The sequence below is a fragment of the Pseudophryne corroboree genome, chromosome 3 (genome assembly GCF_028390025.1).
Source record: "Pseudophryne corroboree isolate aPseCor3 chromosome 3, aPseCor3.hap2, whole genome shotgun sequence".
Taxonomy (NCBI): Eukaryota; Metazoa; Chordata; class Amphibia; order Anura; family Myobatrachidae; genus Pseudophryne; species Pseudophryne corroboree.
Genome location: NC_086446.1, coordinates 599206043 through 599219815, shown reverse-complemented (window position 1 = coordinate 599219815; position 13773 = coordinate 599206043). Strand labels below are relative to the sequence as shown.

Here is a 13773-nt window from a genome sequence, read left to right as displayed (position 1 = left end):
TCAATTGAGCCCACACTAATTCAATTGGATTTATGTCTGGTGATCAAAAAAAAAAAAAAGTACAGAAAAAAATGTTAGTAAATTAATTAAGTAGAGAAAATAAAACATATGGTATTGTACTGTTTATTAAACCAAAAAATACATTTACAGTACTAGAGTGCTATTCAAAATTTTACTTGTACAGTATTAAAAGAATACTCACTCTGGTGGTGTGCGTTCCCAATTGATACCTTTCTTTTCCATAAATTTGGCTGAATCAGAGTGTTTAGGGTCGTTATCTTGGAATATCCTGTGGTGAGATGGGTAATATTTATTCCTGAATGGCACCATACATCCCTCTACTATTTTTGTTTGGAAAAACTGCTTATCGGAATATAATATTATCTGCGCTAACTCCTTAGTAGAAAAGAAAAGAATGAAAAAAAGAAGAAACAGAGAAGTTTCTGCAGAAATGACAAAACAAAATGGTGCAGACATAGATCAGACCAGTACCCTTACTGGTTGAAGAATTTTCATATGTGAAAAACTGCTTATCCATGATCCCTACAGAAATAAAAAAATGTTTTTCATTAATAAGCAACTCATTTTATTGTGCAGTTACATGTACTCTACAGTACAGCATGTATTTTTTACAGAACACAGGCACAGAATAAAGTATAGTACCTTCAAAAAATAATAGGGGACCAGCTCCTAATCGTGATATGCCTCACCATACATGGACTTTAAATGGATGCTTTGGGCGTGGTTTTAATGAGATATTGTGACGTTTCCAGAATGACATTCTGGAGAACCGCTCAAGAGCAACAGACGATTCATCTGTGAAAATGACATCATGAAATGTTTCACCACTCTCAATCCATTGCCGTGCCTGTTCAACTCTTTTCTTTATTCACATCTCTTATCATGGGAGATATCCTGTGAAGAGCCAAAAATAATTACTCAGATGCAGTAATGAAAGAGGTTACTGTATATACAGCAGACTGCATGTGCAGTATACTATACTATATACCTACTGTATACATTAAACTGTATATACATTACAATGTATATATATATATATATATATATATATATATATATATACACTGTGTGTATGTATATATATATATATATATATATATATATACACACATATATACATACATACATACATACATACACACAAACACACACACTATATATAATCATCACAATAGGCCGGCAATGCTTCATCGCTGTCTCTGAGTGCCTACAGGTATCTCTTATGGGATATATATATATATATATATATAGAGAGAGAAAGAAATTCAGAGGGGGCACTCTCCAGACTTTTTTCATAAACAACTGTTCATTTATTGATTATATACTTTACATGATCAGCATTTCCTCAAGCGCTTTCGGCCCAAAGCAAGGGCCTTCCTCAGGAGGTACTGTACAAAATCCACAACTTCCACCAACCGTGAGCAAAAGATCCAAACATCCAGCATTGCTGGATGTTTGGATCTTTTGCTCACGGTTGGTGGAAGTTGTGGATTTTGTACAGTACCTCCTGAGGAAGGCCCTTGCTTTGGGCCGAAAGCGCTTGAGGAAATGCTGATCATGTAAAGTATATAATCAATAAATGAACAGTTGTTTATGAAAAAAGTCTGGAGAGTGCCCCCTCTGAATTTCTTTCTCTACATTTGGATACCACGGTATTCGAGTGGACACCCCAGCGGTTACATAATTTTGAAGATGCGAGTGCAACCACCTGTTGGATATATATATATATATATATATATATATATAGAGAGAGAGAGAGAGAGAGAGATACACACACACATACTGTATATATATACAGTATAAAGTACACACTCTGTATAATGATTTACATCATTATCTCACTTATCAAGGGATTATTAACAGTGAACAAGTGTGCATTTACGGTTTATACTGCTTTCAGTATTTTGCCTTGTAGCGCTAAAGGTCCATCCCATTTTCCGTTGCATCCTTCTAACGCTGGTGATCGATATGTCCAGGTCATACTTGGAATGGAGAATTCATTTTATTTGCAAAGCAGTACGCTCATCATCCTCACGAGTTAGTTCCTCCACAATTTCTTGCACTCTTCTACAGTACAATACAGTATGCAAAATATGAATTAATGAACAGCACAATCACAGTAAGATGAAGTGTTATTTTTTATTACAAAAAAATTCTCTATTGTATACAGTAAGTCAGTTAAAGATTACAGTACTGTACAGTACGTACCATGTGCATTTTGTAGGAAATACAAATCTGGGCGTTGTTCTCTCGAAAGCATGATAGCGCACTGTTTCTAAAGTGACTATAATGCCACTTTCCTTGAGCCATGCATGGATCTCTTTGATGCTTTTATTTTCTTTTTTCATGTTTGCGATTATCTTGCTCATAGTTTTGTTGATAGTTACTGGCATTTTCTCCTGTATGGAGAAAAAACATTTGTGAATACTAGTCTAAAATTTACACATCTGAAAATTTGCAAGTTTTATGATAAAAGCTAATACTGTACATGTTTACTATATAGTTCCTGATGTTCAAATGTTAGTAATGTATACTGTACTGTACTGAAAATACCACATCAGTGTTATGGACTGCATTTACTTTCCTGTATAAAACAGATACTGTAAATAACCCTCCTTGGAAGTGCATTGGCCCTGTGAGACTTACAGTAGTGTACAGCATAAGAGATGACTGACATAATGTACCAGCATTACATACAGTACATGTCACTACTGTATGTAAATTCTTCAATTATTGCCTACCAACAATGCTGCTTACTGTATATTAAATACTGTCGGCCTAGAAATGTGCGTCTCAATATGGTAGTTAAAAAACACAGGGGCCTATGTTGATAAGCGAGTTCTATGCACATTAAAAATGGCCACCGCCCATGAATCCCCACCACATGACAGCGCTCGGATATGGAGTGAGAGATGGCATAAGTTTTGCAGGTCACGGGGCAATGCTGAAGGAGTGTCACAATCCCCTAGCTAAACAATGCTATAGGAGAGTCACAATCCCCTAGCTAAAATACACAGGGGCGATAGGGATAAGCGAGGTCTGTGTACATTATGGTACACCGGACACGATCGCATAGCAAACTGACAAAATGGCTGCCAACCATGAACCCCAGCTACGTGGCAGCGCTCGGATATGGAGTGAGAGATGGCATAAGTTTTGCAGGTCACGGGGCAATGCTGAAGGAGCGCCACAATCCCCTAGGTTCCATGCGAGGACTTTTCAGTGGGACCTTCTGGACAAGTGGTCGGGGTCCCATCTACAAATACATCAGAAAAAAAGCCTGTCCCCCAGGGCCAGGGTGTCTCTCCTGTGGTGGCTGCAGAGTGCTCACCTTTTAGAGAGTCGCAGGTTTGGCATTCAAGACTGGGTTCTGGTAACCACGGACGCGAGCCTCCGAGGATAGGGAGCAGTCACACAAGGAAGAAATTTTCAGGGACTGTGGTCAAGCCAGGAGGCTTGTCTACACATCAACGTGCTGGAATTAAGGGCCATATACAATGGCCTACAACAAGCGGAGACTCTTCTTCACGACCTACCTGTTCTGATTCAATCGGACAACGTCACAGCAGTGGCTCATGTAAACCGCCAAGGCGGGACAAGGAGCAGAGTGGCAATGGCGGAAGCCACCAGGATTCTTCGCTGGGCGGAAAATCACGTAAGCACGCTGTCAGCAGTCTTCATTCCGGGAGTGGACAACTGGGAAGCAGACTTCCTAAGCAGACACAATCTCCATCCTGGAGAATGGGGTCTTCATCAAGAAGTTTTTGCAGAGATAACAAGTCATTGGGGGCTTCCTCAAATAGACATGATGGCGTCGCGCCTCAACAAGAAACTTCGGAGGTATTGTTCCAGGTCAAGGGACCCTCAGGCTGTAGCGGTAGACACCCTGGGTGTTTCCGTCGGTCTATGTATTCCCTCCTCTTCCACTCATCTCAGAAATACTGAGAATCATAAGACGAAAAAGAGTCCAGACAATACTCATTGTTCCGGATTGGCCTCGAAGGGCCTGGTATTCAGATCTTCAGGAAATGCTCACAGAAGATCCGTGGCCTCTTCCTCCAAGGGAGGACCTGTTGCAGCAGGGGCCCTGCATGTTCCAAGACTTACCGCGGTTACGTTTGACGACATGGCGGTTTAACGCCAAATCCTAGCTTTGAAAGGTATTTCGGGGGAAGTCATCCCTACTCTGATAAAAGCTAGGAAGGAGGGGGCGGCGAAACATTATCACCGTATCTGGAGGAAATATTTATCTTGGTGTGAAACCAAGAATGCTCCTACGGAAGATTTCCACCTGGGCCGTTCTCTCCACTTTCTGCAGACAGGAGTGGATTTGGGTCTAAAGTTAGGCTCCATTAAGTTGCAAATTTCGGCTCTGTCAATATTCTTTCAGAAGGAATTGGCTTCTTTCCCAGAAGTCCAGACTTTTGTAAAGGGAGTGCTGCACATCCAGCCTCCTTTTGTGCCCCCAGTGGCACCATGGGACCTTAACGTGGTGTTACAGTTCCTTAAGTCACACTGGTTTGAACCTCTTCAAACAGTTGAGTTAAAATTTCTCACTTGGAAAGTAGTCATGTTGTTAGCCTTGGCATCTGCGTGGCGGGTGTCCGAATTGGCGGCTTTGTCTCACAAAAGCCCCTATCTGATTTTCAATGTGGATAGAGCAGAGTTGAGGACTCGTCCTCAATTTCTGCCTAAGGTGGTTTCATCGTTTCATATGAACCAACCTATTGTGGTGCCTGTGGCTACGGGTGACTTGGAGGATTCCAAGTCTCTTGATGTAGTCAGGGCCTTAAAAGTTTATGCAGCCAGGACGGCTTGGGTTAGGAAAACAGAGGCACTGTTTGTCCTGTATGCAGCCAACAAGGTTGGCGCTCCTGCTTCTAAGCAGACTATTGTCCGCTGGATCTGTAACACGATTCAGCAGGCTCATTCTACGGCTGGATTGCCGTTACCAAATTCGGTAAAGGCCCATTCCACTAGGAAGGTGGGTTCTTCTTGGGCGGCAGCCCGAGGTGTCTCGGCATTACAACTTTGCCGAGCAGCTACTTGGTCGGGTTCAAACACTTTTGCTAAATTCTATAAGTTTGATACCCTGGCTGATGAGGACCTCGTGTTTGCTCAATCAGTGCTGCAGAGTCATCTGCACTCTCCCGCCCGGTCTGGAGCTTTGGTATAATCCCCATGGTCCTTACGGAGTCCCCAGCATCCTCTAGGACGTAAGAGAAAATAAGATTTTAAACCTACCGGTAAATCTTTTTCTCCTAGTCCGTAGAGGATGCTGGGCACCCGTCCCAGTGCGGACTAAATTCTGCAAGACTTGTATATAGTTATTGATTACATAAGAGTTATGTTACAGTTTTGATCAGTATCTGGCTGATGCTGTTTTGTTTCATACTGTTAACTGGTTCGTATATTCCATGTTGTACAGTGTGGATGGTGTGGTCTGGGATGTATCTTGCCCTTAGATTAACAAAAATCCTTTCCTCGTACTGTCCGACTCCTCTGGGCACAGTTCTTTAACTGAGGTCTGGAGGAGGGGCATAGAGGGAGGAGCCAGTGCACACCCATCTAAAGTCTTTAGAGTGCCCATGTCTCCTGCGGAGCCCGTCTATACCTCATGGTCCTTACGGAGTCCCCAGCATCCTCTATGGACTAGGAGAAAAAGATTTACCGGTAGGTTTAAAATCTTATTTTTACAGTATATCCATCATAGGGGACAATTTATGGATGAAATGTGCAGTCTGGAATTGCACATCTTGGCTGCTGGCATTGCAAGTTTTCCCTCACACCCCACTGAACTCTCAAACACTTACGTGACTACAAAATAGAGGACAGGTGGGTTAACAAACTGGTTCAATTTGGACTCGGAACAAATGTAAAAGTTTACAAAGTTTATTTTTATTTATTATTGTTTACAAATAGCAAATTCTTTAAAATTAAACAAAAGTATGTTATAGAAAGTGTATTATTGGGGTGCAGCTAGGGCTGGCAGGTGGGTGCCCCAAGTGACAAAGGGTGGGTAAGAACTGAAGTTGCAGAAGCTGGAGCTGCAATTCGGTGGAGCAGGGAGGGCAGTTATCATCCACTAGGGGCTGTGTGCTGCAGTAATAGGCTGCACATAACCTGTCTCCCCTATCTGTCTCTGCATGACTGTTTGGGGGTCATTCCGAGTTGATCACTCACTAGCAACTTTTTGCTGTGCTGCAATCAGATAGTCGCCGCCTATGAAGGAGTGTTTTTTCGCTTTGCAAGTGTGCGAACGCTTGTGCAGCCGAGTGGTACAAAAAAGTTTTATGCAATTTCTGAGTAGGTCTGAACTTACTCAGCTGCTGCGATCACTTCAGCCTGTTCGGTCCCGAAATTGACATCAGACACCCGCCTGCGTTTTTCCAAACACTCCCAGTTACTGGTCAGTTGACACCTACGCCCTCTTTCTGTCAATCACCTTGCAATCGGCTGTGCGAATGGATTCTTCATTAAATCCATCGCCCAGCAACGATCCTCTTTGTACCTATACGACGCACCTGCGCATTGCGGTGCATACGCATGCGCAGTTTTGATGAGTTTTAACCTGATTGCAGCGCTGCAAAAAGTTGCTAGCGAGCGATCAACTTGGAATGACCCCCTTTATCCTCACTGACAGTAGCAGTCTCATTAAGTCCTGCCTGATAGACAGTCAGCAATGTGATGCTTCCTAAGTGACTGCAACAGGAGAGGACTAGAGGAGATCTACAACAGATAAATTATTGTATAATAGTTTTTGAGAAGGGGTTAATTATTGATTATGTTGATATTGTAAGGCAATCAAAATTACTGTTGTTATTATTATATGATGGTCACTGTGATGTTCTCTCTGGTATCCGGCCTATAGATCTACACTAAAAAGACCTACAGTAAATAGGTATACCACTAATGGTAGACATGCATTAGGTTGACAGGGTCAAAAGATACAGTTCAAAAGATTGACTGGGTTAAAAGGTCGACATAACAATGTTCGACACACATATGGCAGACATATGGTGGTTACTGATGCTCCCTGCATAATATCATACCTTCCAACTTCTGATTGTGGGTGGTCGGAAACCAGAGGACAGGTGGGAAGGGGGTGGGACCTCGAGGAGATAGGTGGGGCCTTGAGTGGAGTGGGTGGGGCTTAATGCTGTGACACTCATTTTCATCATTTTGGGGATACTGCGGCCCACGAGTGAGACAGCGGGACAGTATCCAATTAGCAGAACTGTCCCACTGTATTCGAGACAGTTGAGAGGTATGTAATATGGGGGTCACTGTGTTATGTGGTCACTCTGCATTATATATTAGACAGTCATAGATGCAGTCGGTGACTACTACAGTACCTACTGGGGGTGTGTCAAGCTAAGTCTTTGCCGTACAGATGGGTACTCCGTTATCTTGACTGTTTCTGCACCTAGATGGACATTTAGTCACGCTAAGGCGATAGCTTAGCTTGCTGAGTTTAATCACGGACAGGCGCATTGAGGCGATACTAGATACTCAGCATGCATTACACATCTCCACCACTGGGTGGCTAATGCTCCACTAACCCAGTACTTTAGATCGTATAGCGATGGATTGATCTACAGCTCTGGCAAATGGTCAGTGACGACTGTAATGTTAATAGATGGTGACCAATGGTCAGACGGTGAGAGTTCTCAAAATAAATAAACAGTTTATACAAACGAACATGTTAAAACACTTGTGTATGCAGATGCAAGATTGTGTATGCAGACGCAACTAATTGTGTAAAAGGAAGTATGTACAATGCATAAACACCGTTCTTTTGAAATACATGTATGAGCGTCCGAGTCCCCTAAGGCATAAACCAACACAAACGGGGAGGGGTTGCTCTTTGCAGTACTTTTACACATGAAATTTTGAATCTGTCATGAAGTGTCGTGGGCTAGCGATGAAAGCTCCCACCTCCCGCGCTGAGGTTCCAGGGTTCGAGTCCTAAAGTGCCATTTAAAAAAAAAAAAAATTTGATTGTGTTCCCGTGACATTCACTTTAATATTATTTTTTTTTCTTTGTAATACATTCAATGGAAAGGTGCACACAGGTTTCACATAAATCAGAGTAAATCTGCAGGAGCGATTCTTTACGCTAATTGCAAATACACAGCAGTGATGAGTATAAATTAGTGTATTCTGACGCAACTAACTGAGCAACACAGTACTGTAGATCGTTGGCGTTTGTGTATTGCACATGACCTGAACTCCCTTCCTGTCTACTGCATGACCTGTGCAGGCTCCCAGGGGAGAAGGGCGATGGGGTAATGGGAGGCAGTGGAAAATACTGTACTTTTGAAATGCAAGTATGAGCGTCCGAGTCCCCTAAGGCATAAACCAACACCAATGGGAAGGAAGTGCCAACCTTTCTTTTTAATGTGTTCCCGTGACATTTACTTTCATATTTCATGTCTCCAGGAAGGACAGAATTCTCTGTTACTGGACTTCAGTTTTAATGTACAGTATGATTGCCATCACCTGTGTGAACAACTATACTGTACAGTAGTTACTGTATTTGATAAGAATGGTGTTTCACCACAAGTGATAGCAATCATACAGTACTGCACATTAATATACTGTAGAAGTCCAAGAACCAGAGCATGCTGTCCCTCTATGAGAGAGTCATTTTGGGAGGCACATTCATAGGTTTTACAGGTCATGGGGCAATGCTGAAGAAGCGTCACAATCCCCTAGCTAAACTACACAGGGGCGATAGGGATAAGCGAGGTCTATGCACATTAACGGTGCCTCCGCAGTATCTAATATATTAACCAGTGTCCCTTGAGGTTAATATTTCTGCCCAGGGCGCGTACAGTGCCTTCTGTGTGTGTATGTGTGGGAGCAATGGCACGTAGCGTTACCTCAGTGAAGATCTGAAGTCTTCTGCCGCCTGTGAAGTCTTCTTTCTTCTTATACTCACCCGGCTTCTATCTTCCGGCTCTGTGAGGAGGACGGCGGCGCGGCTCCGGGACGAACAGCGAGGACGACACCTGTGTTCTGACCCTCTGGAGCTAATGGTGTCCAGTACCCTAAGAAGCAGAGCCTATCAGTTAAGTAGGTCTGCTTCTCTCCCCTCAGTCCCACGATGCAGGGAGCCTGTTGCCAGCAGTGCTCCCTGAAAATAAAAAACCTAACAAAAAGTATTTTCAGAGAAACTCAGTAGAGCTCCCCTGCAGTGCATCCAGTCTCCTCTGGGCACAGGATCTAACTGAGGTCTGGAGGAGGGGCATAGAGGGAGGAGCCAGTGCACACCCATCTAAAGTCTTTAGAGTGCCAATGTCTCCTGCGGAGCCCGTCTACACCCCATGGTCCTTACGGAGTCCGCAGCATCCTCTAGGAAGTAAGAGAAAGCAATATCTTTATTGTATTGTGTATATAAGTATAAAATCAAGTAGAATCACTAGCATATGTATAATGGGTGCAGTGTGTACAGTGCACATGGGCCCCTGTAATCCAGGGGGGCCCACACCGCACACCCTGCACCCATTCTTACCATACATATGGTCTGGTGTCCTGTGTCGGCAGCAGTTCGGCAGAATTCACTGGGAAAATGGTGTGGCGGACATTTTCCTGGCGTTTCGCGCATGTGCAGTAGGAAAATCTCTGAGACAATGGTGTGGCAGCCATTTTCCCGGAGATCTGCACATGCGCACTAGACTCTGGGACAATGATAGTGTCTCCTAGTAACCCTATTGCCCAGAATCTATTGCTTTGCCAGTTAGAGAGGAAGGGGCCTGGAGGGAGACTGCACACGGGACTCATCCTCTCTTGGGGGTAATTCAGATCTGATCGCTGGGCTGCTAATTTTGCTGTGCTGTGATCAGATAGTCGCCGCCCAAGGGGTGAGTGTAAATTCGCCGTGCAAGTATGCGCAACCCAGGACATACTCCTCCAGTGTGATGAGAACAGGCTGATCGGGGCCGGAGCTGATGTCAGACACCCTCCCTGAAAACGTTTGGGCATGCCTGCGTTTTTCCGGACACTCCCTGTAAACGCCCAGTTGCCACCCACAAACGGCCTCCTAGTGTCAATCACCTTGCGAACACCCATGCGATAGGATTTTTTGCACCATCCCCATGCTGACTGGCAATGCCCGTTGTTGATGTCTGACGTGCAAGCGCATTGTGGTACATATGCATGCGCAGTTAGGAACTAATCACGCTGTGCGAAAACGCACAGCAGCAATCAGAAATGAATTACCCGCTTGATGCACCACTGAGTGGAATATATGTTTTAAAAAACAAACAAAATATACATCAATATATAAAACATAGATATGCAAATGTTAAAATAATAATAATATTAATAAGAAATAATAATAATAATAATAATTCCATAGACAAAAAACCTTACGGTTTCACATGTCCCATTAAGGCTTCTTACACATGATCTGGTATTTCAGAAAGCTGTTGTGACTCTTCCACTCAAACTCCAAAAAGCAATGATATTCCGATCATTAAGGCTGACACCTTAATGGACGTGTTCCTTGCACAATACAGTTATGTATGCCCTCACAGCCTGTGGGTAAGTGCAGATTCAGCACTCTCACGGAGTGAGATTGCTGTCACTCACACAATGGTGGAGCTGCTAATTTACAGATTTGTTTGCTCATTGGAATACACATATGCAGTCTATGCAGCTGAATGTCTGAGCAGTTATGTGGTGCACCCATCCCACTCACTGCCCACAACCATCCCATTCAGTAACCACAACAATACCACCTTGTTCCAACATCCTTCTCACTCCATACATCCATCTCATTTAGTCTACACATTTAGCTTCCTCAAACATCTTGGTTAATTGCTAAAACTATAATACCTCATCTGTGGTCTATGCATCTACACTTACTAACATTATACGCTTCTATGCTGCTTTGTCTTCCCCAATCCCTACTTCTGTGTTCTCCCATCTTTGCCAGTCTGTATTCACTTATCTGCACCATCTGTCTTTCCCCATCTGTGCCTTGTCCGTACCACCGTTTGCTTCTCTCTGCGCTGCACAGTGTTTACCTTTTCAACGTCATTCTGCCTCCTACCATACATGCCACAGCGTCTTCTCTCCCATCTGCACCAGTTTTCTACCCATCCATGTTAGTGTTTTCAACCCATACGCATCGTTTCCCCTCATCCGCACCACTGTCTCCCTTAACATACATGCTGCATAATCTTCCCCCTATCCTCACCACTCTTACCCCATTCATGTAGCTGACATTGCCAACATCCTGATGGTAAGTATAGGGGTCACTGTTAAGGTTATGGCCTAGGGTGGGATGATGGGGGGTTAGCCCTAACCCCCCCCCCAAGGATTAGGCCTAGCTGCCACCCACCAAGGGTAGGTAAAAATAATTGCCCCCTCCGATGTCAGGACTGTTTTCCTCTTATCCATGCTGCTCTGCCCCCTCATCTGTTCCACTGTTTCTTTCCATCTGAACTGCTCTCACCCCTCTCCATCTGTGCTGCTCTATCGCCCTCATCCACACATGCTGCTCTGTCCACCCATCCACACCGCGCTGTCTCACCTCCATCTGTGCCACTGTTTCTTTCCATCTGAACTGCTCTCACCCCTCTCCATCTGTGCTGCTCTGTCCACCCATCCACACGGCACTGTCCACCCATCCACACCCCTCTGTCTACCCACCATCAGTGCCACTGTCTTTCCCCCATCTGCACCATTTTCCTTCCCCATCTGTGGCACTCTTTTTCACCGTGTCTCCCCCCCCAACTGCATCACTGTCTTACCTCCCCTATATGCACCACTGTTTTCCACCCATCTGTGTTGCTTTGTCCCCTTATCAGTGTGCCTGGTCTTCCCCCTATCCACGCATTTCTGTTCCCCCATCCACACTGCTCTGTCTCCTCACTCCAATCAACACCACTCTTACCTTATCTGAGCAGCTGTCTTCTACTAAGACCTTCAGTTGCATAGACTGCATCTGTGAATTAGCAGCTCCACCATTGTGTGAGTGACAGCAATCTTACTCTGTGAGAGTGCTGAATCTGCTCTTACCCACAGGCTGTGATGGCACACCATATCTGTATTGTGCAAGGAACACATCCAATCTGAATTTTATTGCTTTTTGAAGTTTGAGCGGAAGAGTTACAACAGGTTTCTGAAATGCCAGATCATGTGTAAGAAGCCTCAATGGGACATGTGAAACTGTAAGGTTTTTTGTCTATGGAATTTCATAGCTTTTGTTTTCAATTTGTTTTTAAATTGAGAAATGTAAAATTTCACTTTAAAAATAAACATTTGATTGTTTTAAATGTTTAACAATAACGCACCCATAGCAACGATAATTCCCCTTGGCCACAAGCATTACAAACCCCTGATAACTAGTATGACACCTGTCCCAGAGCATGAAACCCCTGGCAACGAGCAAGACACCCAGCCCAAGAAACCCCTGGCAATGAGCATGACACCCAGCATGTAGAAGTTTTACTGTAGGGCATAATGTATCATGAGCATTGCAGTGTGGGGCATATGGTGCAGGAGACATTACTGTATGGGGCTTAATATGGTGAAAACATTTTTTCCCTGTGGTGGCCAAGGTCTGTTGGTGCAGGGCCAAAAACTGCGGTGTAAGGTAATCTTTTCCGGCGAGGCCATGCCCATTTTAATGAGACCACACCCCTTGCCTGGGGCAGAACATTCTGCAGCTCTTACATTTCCCCAACAGCTGCTGAGAGGAACATCCGATGGGAATACACTGGGGTCAGCTCATTGTGTATTTACATTTCCCAGTTGGCTGCTTCTCTTTTCAACAGCAGCAGAATGCTGGGTGGAGGAACGGTGCTTTCAGCTCCACTGGACTGCCCGATCACTGAGATCAGGGACACACTGGGAGAGAAGCCATGGGTGCAGAGGGACCAGGAGGTTCCTCTAAGATTGGCGGATGCTGGAAGATTGACTTCCAGCAACAGTACAGTTTTGTGGTTTAAGTGATATTCAGTAGTTTTCTGAAATCGGACATGTGCATCCATTGTATACATACGCCAAGATAAGGACGGAACTAGGGTCTTTGGTGCCCAGGGCAAGTTGAAGAATGCCCTCCCACGCAACAACAACAACAAAAAAAGCACTTCCGAAAAAGGGACATGGTCAGCTGGGGATGGGCATTATCACTGTTTTGGTGAGTAACTGAAAGACACATGGGGCAGAGAGAGAAAGGGAGACACATGGGGCAGATAGATAGAGGGAGACACTGGAAAGAGAATGAGAAACCAGGGGCAGAGAGAGATAGATACATGAGAGAGTGATGGAGACAGAGAAAGAGAGGGGGGGTGTCAGGAGCAGAGAGAGAGAGAGAGAGAGACCAGGGGCAGTGAGCGGGACACATGGGAGAGAGGGAGACAGAGACCAGGGCCAGACAGAGAGAGGGAAATATGGGGAAGAGAGAGAGAGACAGAGAGGGACCATGGTCAGAGACAGAGACCAGGGTCAGAGACAGAGAGACCAGGGTCAAAGACAGAGAGAGACCAGTGGCAGTGACAGAGAGAGACTGGAAGTCATGGAAGAGAGAGAGAGAGAGAGAGAGGTGGAGGAGACAGAGAGACCAGGGCCAGAGAGACACTGGGAGACATGGGGAAGAGAGAGACGAGGAGACATAGAGAGACCAGGGGCAGAGAGACAGACAGAGGCCAGGGGCAGAGAGAGACCAGGGGCAGAGAGACAGACAGAGGCCAGGGGCAGAGAGAGAGAGAGACCAAAGCCAGAGATAGATGGGGAGAG

General features: G+C 44.7%; 1 long non-coding RNA gene across 3 annotated transcripts in view; it reads right to left on the bottom strand.

Moving 5' to 3' along the window:
• Window positions 1-486: 486 nt before the first annotated feature.
• LOC135058071 (uncharacterized) overlaps window positions 487-13773 on the bottom strand; it is a 106901-nt gene continuing 93614 nt past the window's right edge. For 2 of the 3 annotated variants that reach the window (XR_010244577.1, XR_010244576.1), the window contains exons 2-4: window positions 2230-2420; window positions 1904-2088; window positions 504-915 (exon numbers count right to left, since the gene is read on the bottom strand). This is a non-coding gene — a long non-coding RNA (uncharacterized LOC135058071). Of the gene's footprint in view, window positions 916-1903; window positions 2089-2229; window positions 2421-13773 lie in introns of all 3 variants that reach the window. The other variant, XR_010244578.1, reaches the window with a different exon arrangement.